General features: G+C 35.4%; 1 long non-coding RNA gene across 2 annotated transcripts; it reads left to right on the top strand.

Moving 5' to 3' along the window:
- The first annotated feature begins 382 nt into the window (after nt 1-382).
- On the top strand, nt 383-3,147 carry LOC115924202. 2 transcript variants are annotated; one of them, XR_004064211.1, is made up of 3 exons: nt 383-616; nt 1,753-1,872; nt 2,499-3,147. It is a non-coding gene; the product is annotated as an uncharacterized LOC115924202 (long non-coding RNA). The 2 variants fall into 2 exon arrangements; XR_004064207.1 differs by lacking the exon at nt 383-616 and having other exon boundaries at nt 1,461-1,872.
- The last annotated feature ends 5,804 nt before the right edge of the window (nt 3,148-8,951 follow it).

Genomic DNA, 8,951 nt, shown 5'->3' with positions numbered 1-8,951 from the left:
GTTTTTCTTATCGTAGACGTAGAGTGTCCTTACCGGTGTCGCGATACCGACATATGCCTACTCGATAGACTTCGATGCGACGGATGGTATGACTGCCCTCAACGCGATGATGAAGAAAATTGCGGTAAGTGGAACACCCCCCTCCCCCCTCTTCAAAGAGATTCGATCATACACAGTATGTCCTCCGTAGGAGGACTAGAGGGCCAACTAAAATCGTGACCTTTGACATTTCATAGGTTTTGCTTTGGATGCATTATGGGGGTTTTGTCCGATTTGAACGACGGTTTTGGAGGGTCAATGAATATTCATGAGCAATGACGTAAAAAATACGCCAACTACTGTTTGTTGATTGGCCATCGACAAAATGTTTTATGTATTAGGTCATGCATAAAACTTTTTTGCATTCCCAGAATTCCCTACGATTTGAGCAAGAAAATGATGAAAAATGGCGGTTGTATGAACTGCGACTTTGAAGTTTTTTAATTACGAACAATGAAACATTTTTCTTGTAAGTGAATTTCTATTATAATAGAAGTTTGTCAAATACATCTCAGTTGAGCAGAAAATCTTCAGGCGAATATCGACATCAAAGTGATACCATACGAATACCAAAAAAGTAAGTAAAGATAAATTTTGTGTGAAGATATCTGAAATGATTGTGATGTGTTCGTCATTGCAGTGAGGGGCTCTCCGCATTGTCACAACGTATTACCCGGTTAACCCCCTACCCCATCCTTTTTTCTTTGTTCTGACCAAAGAATATTACTGATTGAATGAACTCTAATTGAAATTGTCGACGGTAATATTTTTAGAAATAATCAGGAGTTTACCGTAGGTTATTTCATCACAGCACATCTCGTAATTTTAAGTTTAGTTCATAGCTTGATTACCGATAGTAATCGGTAGTAGATGTAGACCTGTTGTAGACTGCGCAAATGGCTCATTGCTAGTCCAAGCCGATGATATTTCGTGGAGCGGTTTATGATTTACAATTCACCGGTGCTAGCCGGCTGTAACACTCCACCAATAAGCGACTGCGTTTCCCGAGCTAGCGCGGCTATAAGGCAGGCTACACTTTGGTGTAACTGTAAAGCCTAGGCTAGTATTCATAGCATAGAGTCTAGCCTGAATTTTCTGTCTCTTTCGTTCGTTAGCCTCTGATTTGGGTAGAGTCGGCTCCTCTCTTTAGCCAACCCTACCCAAATCAGAGGCTAACGAACGAAAGAGACAGAAAATTCGGGCTAGACTCTATGCTATGAATACTAGCCTAGGCTAGGGTCTAGTCTAGATCTAGTTATGCTGTTGCTAGTGTGGCATTATGTATCCAGGTCCAGCTTAGTTTGGATGTAGGCTAGATAGACTATATCAACAACAACAAAACAAAACAAAAAGGGTGTCCCTATCTAGCTTCCTAATTTTACCCCCACCCCACCCCCCCACTCCCACCTCCACACCTCTTTTTTCTTCATTGTGCTCTAACTTCTAAGTTATGGCACTGTGCCTTGTTTGAAATATTTAGAGGAAAATGACATGTTTAGAGAGAAAATAGGTTTATATTATTTACGTATATTTACCTTGTTTACAGTAAAGTTTCAGGACTATTTGCTACCCCCTTTTTATTTGGTATTGCATGGGTATTTCTAACTCTAGTCTAAAGGACATGAACCAAGTTATAAACTGATAACTAATGCAAGCATTTGATACTATTACTTGCACGAACCTTACTAAGTTTCTGTTTTCTTTTAATTGTAGATCCTATGCAACCAAAAAGCAGATAATGACCACAGATGTGCAACAGAGACTACCAGTACCTGATCATCATGTTATGGTGAAGATCTCAGGAACAGGACACCTAAGTTGAACTCTGGCAAGGTATGTTTGTATAAAGTTCGAAAATATTCAGTCTGTATAATCTAAGGCTAAGCCCATGCCAACATCGCACTCATCTTGGACTAATCACCAATTACCATCTTAATTATAATGTTGCATTATATCTTATAATTCTCATTTATTCTCTAGCTTTATTTAGGTGACAAACTACGGTGTTGCTTAATAAACATATCACTTTATTCCCTCAGCATGATATTACAATACGTAAGTTTTTTTTTTCTTCTTCAATATTACATATCTATCAAAAAATTTCTCACAAAATCAGACAACAGTAGATACTCCTATGTTTATAAACAACTTAAAATTATTCAATAGACTTCTACCTCTACATGTACTGCCTGTTGTATGTAGAAAATGTTTCACAAATAATAATAATATTATAAGAAAAACAATTTTAAAGTTCCTTGTTCAATAATTGGAAATGAATATAAACCTTTACTCTACTCTTTAAAAAAGGCCCTATCAGATAGACATAAGTCTATCATTTTGTAATAAAACTAAAATGTAAGACCTAAAAGTAGGAAGTTACTATTAAACAAAAAAAATCTAATGTAGTGCAGCTAGTTTTAATCTCATTTGCTTTCTCTCTTTTTGTTTGTATTATGCAGGTTGTCCCATGCAGAAGGTTTGATACCCAGGCTTCTTTCTATCCACTCTCATCTTGAGAACTCTTGAGAGCTCTACATCAGCACGCTACATCACAATGGAAAATACAAGAAAACCAGCAGTGTGACTGAGATGATCAGCACATTTTAGTGGCATACCTTATCTACAAGGCACTCTGCATGTAGACTGGGAATTGTGCACAAGGTAGTCAATGGTCTCTCTGCCTTTCGCTTGAAAGCCCTATTTTCCTTCACATATCACAAACATGGGAGAACCAAGCCAGAAGCGACATAGATCCGTTTGTATTTGCCCAACTCTCCGTCCCAAAGTTTAATAATGGAACTGGCTTCCAGCAAATGTATGCCGACAGTCCTGCCAGGTCGAACTGCAAGGGACTACTCCTGAGGCATCTAATGCCCTTATCCCATTTAAAAAATATCATCTGTCTTCCTCACACCCCTTCACTTAGTTCATCTTCGTGATAAGCTGTATAGCCCTTTGAATAAAAGTATTTGTTGTTTTAATGTGTGTACATGTAAGATACAGGTAGCTTTTTGATATTTAATCTGAATTCAAATTCTGACCAATTTATTAGGGATGCTGAACTGGATATTAAATTCAAGGTGGGGGAAATAAAATGATGTAGGAATAGTACAATAGTAGTACTCTAATAGTATTAGTGATAATTAGAGGATAAAAATAATGATAGTAATAATGATGACAATGAACAAAAATGTCCAATGTAAAAGAAAATGTACTCGTACCAACCGCCCAAGGGAAACACAAAAAGTGGTCTATGTAGACAGGCTCGTTTAGTACATGTTTCAATGAGAAACCATTTTCAAGGGAAACAAAACAAATGTGGTCTTTGTAGACAGGTGGTCACTAAAGCAGGTTTGACAATATATACCCATGCTTTACATGTTGATAATTGAATAAATCGTATGGATTTTATTTTAATATATCTAATTTTCTAAATCTATAGTAGAATTATATATCTGAACAATTTTAAGTACAAGAGACGACAGCCACCCCTCCCCCGTTCATTTGTTACCTTTCTTTAGTTCAGGTTGTATTTTAAAAGATCATTATAGAAAAAATTATGTTCATGAATGTTAATAAAATTAGTTAATACTGCTTAATTCTTTTCTTTTTATTTTCTTATTTTTTGGAAGTTATGTGATGATGCTGGTGATTATAATCATCTTTCCTAATGAGAGAAAAAGCGGAAATGTAACAAGAGAGTGGGCAAGACTTAAGTATAAATGCAATATAAAAAATGGTTTACAATAGAGATGGGGGTGGGGGGGTTAAATAAAGAATAAGTCAATGCCAAAATGACAGCATAGGTAATGGTGGTGGGGATGGAGGAGGGAGGGTAATAGAGCCTAGTGAAATGTCAATATTGGAAGAGGTCCTGTATTGAAAATATAACTGTAGGGGGGGGGGCGGGGTGGCAAATTATTAAACAAATCAGTGGCGACGAATGCAAGAATGAAAAGAACGAGGCAAAATTGGGGATGGGGCACAATATGAAAGATCATTGAAGGCGAGGCGAGAATGATTCATTATTTGGGCACTAGAAATATGAAAATATCATTTAAGTAAATAAACGAACAAAATAAAACACAAAAAAGAGGTAAAAAATGAATTGAGGTACCACGGTGAAATGGGGTCATCATTTTTGCTTTTTAACTGAACTTAATTTTTGTCAATGTACTTTCCATTCTGGTGACAGTGAAGTTTGTGGCCTTAAGTCACAACCATTTGAAAGTTATTACCCCCCCCCCCCCACCTCCCCGACTCTGACCTTTGTTCTACATTTATCGGCCCAATTAAGGATTCTGTCGATATAGTAACGCATGCGCATTGTCTTTTTTTTATTGCGATAATATGCTAATAAGTGGAAAAGAGCTCATGAATATTCCAAATTTTAATTTAAATATTTTGCGCGCTGCGCGCAGTCCAAAATCCCCATTTCGCTGGTGCACTAAAAATTTGTCGTCTTCATAGGCTAATACACGATAAGTGGAAGCAGTGTGCACTTTTGACCCTCCAAAATTTCCCCATGGCTAGACGGATGCAGAAGCGGAGTTGAACCCCCCTGCCCCTCTTTCATCAAACCGCCCTCATTGATGAATCAAGTGCATTGAATTTTGGAATTGCATTATTGTGACTCCGTAATTGTGTTGTGGTGCAGTGGTTAATTCATTTCGTAGAGGTGTTGTGTCTTTTTACAAGACACTTATCCACATTAACCACTCTCCAACCAGGGTACCTGCCAATTGCTGAGGTAATAATCATCGCAGGGGTCTCAGGGGAAACAGCTGATGCTGATGGGCTTCTCTCGATTGAAAAAATTGTTATTATTATTATTATCATTTGTATTATTACTATTTTTGTCATTATTATTGATATTTTTAGGGGTTTTGGTACATTGTATTTTTCAATTGACTTATACATTGTATTTTTCATTGACCTATCAATTTTGTAATCAAGTGTATTTCATAATGCAATCGTAAAACGCAAACGTTTATCCTTAATCGCTGCCCTTATGTGATTATCCGTCAAACCTATGGAAAAGTGTTTCCTTTGTTGCAAAAGGCCTATGGGGTTTTCTAAGCGGCTAACAAATTATAAAAACGGAACTATCTGTTTGAATGAGCCAAATAGAGTTAAACTAAAACGTTTGAAATATATAGAAATGAAAAGAGGGGGAACTTAAAGTTTCTAATTCATAAGAGATTAATGTAAATGAGTGCAGTGTAACTCTCGCATGGAATATATGAGAAGCAATAGTAAGAGTCGATTTTAGACTTTGTAAGCCCGGAGAGAGAAATTTCGATGTACAAAAGAACTATATTGTTTTTAATATTATTATTTATTTATTTGATATGTGCAAAAATATTCAAAGTATTTTTATAGCTCAATCTAAGGTCATTTTCTCTATAGAGCAGAAGGCCTTTGTGAGTGAATTAATGAGTTTGTGTCTTACCACTACGATATTATCAAAAGGACAATTTTAGTGTGTATATGATTGCTATTTGATCGCATATTGGTTTTGTGGTCTCTCAAAAAGAAATTGTAAAATGCCCAGATGGATATGTGTGCGGTGAAGCCCCCTTCAATGAAAAGGACAGTCCAACGAACTTTTGTGAGGAACGTGACTGGCAGCCATTTTGGGTAAACGCCACGAAAGCCTGGAAGAAGGACAACATTAATAGCACGGCCAAGAAGGCTGTCATACTGTAAGACCATTATAACTGTTTTCAATTAAATATCACCAGTGGTTTAGTTTTCACCCGAAATAATGTGACCGATGTGTGGTTTTTTCCTTTTTTTTTCTCTCTTTCTCTCTCTCTCTCTCTCTCTCTCCCCCTCTCTCTTTCTATGTCACACACGCGCGCACGAACCCTCAGTCACACGCACAACACCCACTGTCCCTTTCTCCTTTTTTTTTAAATGTCTGCTTTCATCTCCCTCTGGCTCTCCCTTTTCTATAATTAATACCCACTCCGTTTTCTATGCCTCTTTCTTTCATTCTCTATATTTCCTTTCCTCTTTCCCTTTCTCACGTTTATTAATTTAATCTGTCTTCCATTCCTCCTTTATTGACTTCTTGGTTTTAAAGAAAGTATATCAAAGAGAACCACATTCTGTCTTTCATAGCGCACTTGTGCACTTTTGTTTTGTTATTGTGTGCATATTGCGGATTATTATTATTTTGAGTCTGATTTATTTATTTCCGTTTAATAATAATAATAATATTCCGCTTATAAAGCGCTTAATACAAATGTCTCTAAGCGCTTTACAGATATACTATTACCCCGGTCATTGGATTCAGTGCTTGCCCGCACACACGGTGTGCACAATCTCCACTCCCTGGGGAGCATTCCAGCCAGGCGTTACTTGGAGGCTCAAAAACTGTTTGACCAACAATGACGGTCGCATCCTACCGGGTACCCATTTAATCGTTTCATCGTGAACATAAACTACACATATACAAAATACATATCAATTCAGTAATGACATAAAATAATTTAATAAGATTGTAAAAAGACAATATAGAAACATTGACGAACTGAAAATCAATAAAATGTGACGAAGGGAGCATGCTAAAGAAGCAATGCATGTATGACGCAAGCCCTGAAAACTTAGTTAAGTAGTATCAGAAGAGAGTTTGGTCAAAATATTAATAACATTATAATTATAGAAAGAAAGCTATAACTCTCGGTAAATAAGAGAAAGAGGGGGTGGGGTTATAAAGTGAGAGACAGGAATGAGGTTAGGAACGAATATTGGATCGTTCGGCAAATGTTTAAAAAACCTTTTTTCTGCATGTACATAATTCACGAGTACATTTGTATGAACAATGATTTTCATAGACAAACATGAACTCTTGACAATATCTCGTTAAAGGTATAAATAGACACTACCGCACACAAAAGGGCAACACGTCTGGCGCTAGCCGACAGTTCATTTTACCTAGTTTATACATGAATTGGCCTAGTTGATAATGATAGATATCCTTCAACTTGAGAGTGTTATTACAACAAAAAAATATCCGTATGAGAACTGTACTTTGCATGATTTTTTTTGTAGCAAAGATATCAAGTTTTATCTTGCATTTATTGCATAGCCCTATATGCCAGTATTCCATAATTTATATATGGTTATCTTAAGGTATGATGTACAGTTTTATCTTTTACTTGCTTTTCGTAGTAGTACATTAACAGTTTCTAATATTTGATTTTCAGGAAATCGAGGTTTTTCTAAAATATTAACATTTTTTTAAATATTACTAAAATTCTCTCGAGCACATAATTACATGCAAAGTACTATGATTTTCGCAGTACCCAAATGTGAAAATGTTATATAATTAAAGCGGTTGTTGTTGTTCTTGTAAAGACGCGTTTTTCAAGAACTTTTAATAGTGTTGTTAGCGAAGACATGGGACGATAGTTATTGACAAGTTTGTTATCTCTCCGTTTGAAAATTGGTGTCAATTTCCCATTTTTCATTACGTCAAGTAATAAAGTGTACATATTATGGATATAGAAGATGTGATCAAATTCTAATAGTTATGTCAGCGAGGACATGGGACGATAGTTATTGACAAGTTTATTATCTCCCCGTTTGAAAATTGTTGTTAATTTCGCAATTTTCATTACGTCAACTGAAGTAATAAAGTGTAGATATTATGGATATAGAAAATGTAATAAGATTCTATGAGACCCTGTAATACCTTCTTATATTAAAATACTTGTACATGACCTACAATGCTGTAGATAATTATACAACACACTTCTAGGAAAAAAATAAGTGTATGCACTCAATTTTTGTTTGAAATGGAACGACATTTAGATTACACCCCTAAAATTGTAAAGGTGCAAATATACAGATTAGGATATGCCATTTTACCCTTGATATTGAATTAATATATTTTTAATACAAGATCGTAAATAAGATTATGTTTTAAAACAAGCAACTGTACAAGATTAAACTTGTTAGTGAGACAAATGTTCGTATTTTTTTTTTAAATAAAGGAGTAAGAAGATATTGTGCACTTTTTTGTGAATTTAGTAAATAAAGATTTGGAATGAGACAGCAGAATGTATGTATGAACGTACAACTTTACAGATTAAGTTTACAAAGAGGAAATGTAATTTTTGGTTTTGAAGAAAAAATAATTATGCACTCAATTGCAAAGTAACATTGGCAAAAGCAACATATTTTCTCTGAAAATTTGAGTGAAAGGGTTCCTGTATTTGGTGTCTTGAAAAGATTTGTTCAATTTTAGATGAAAGATATATTTTTATAATGTATAGGAAAATTGTTATTAAGTGTCAGTCACTTCATTTGTATTGGTATTTACAAAAATGGGAGAATCACCGTGTATTACCAAGCGAGTCAAAAATATGTAACTTAATAATTATTTCTTTGTTAATTCGACATTAATCAATACATCGGTAACATAATTGGAATATAGAAAACGAACATACAACTAAAAATGCAATCAGGTAAAACAGATGAATAGTATTGATCACTTTGAATGCATACACGTGAGTCAGAGTTTGTGATCGACCATCCTCTCCATAAATTGGCATTAACCTTAGGAGACCGCTTAAAACACCAGGAGAAGTTTTTTCACTTGACAAAGAAATGACTAAAAAGCAAAGAAAAGGCAGCGTTTTTCGTACTTTGGACATTATAGGCTTCTATGCTTCTATTTTAAAATATGAAAAGCCGTTTCAACAGGTTTGAAAGAAAGAAAAAAGTCAACTCAGCCGAGCACGTGATGTGAACCATTTAAAGGATGACCTTTAGGTTCGAGCATTAAAGTAGCTATTGACTATCGTTTATGAGCAGTGACAAAGAATGACTGGAGACATGAAGACTGATATCAAAAATATTTCAATAAATCATCTATAGCAAGTGTGAGGCACATCATTGAA

Source organism: Strongylocentrotus purpuratus, unplaced genomic scaffold (assembly GCF_000002235.5).
Source record: "Strongylocentrotus purpuratus isolate Spur 01 unplaced genomic scaffold, Spur_5.0 spur5_contig_837, whole genome shotgun sequence".
NCBI lineage: Eukaryota > Metazoa > Echinodermata > Echinoidea > Camarodonta > Strongylocentrotidae > Strongylocentrotus > Strongylocentrotus purpuratus.
This window is presented reverse-complemented; position numbering and strand designations above follow the sequence as displayed.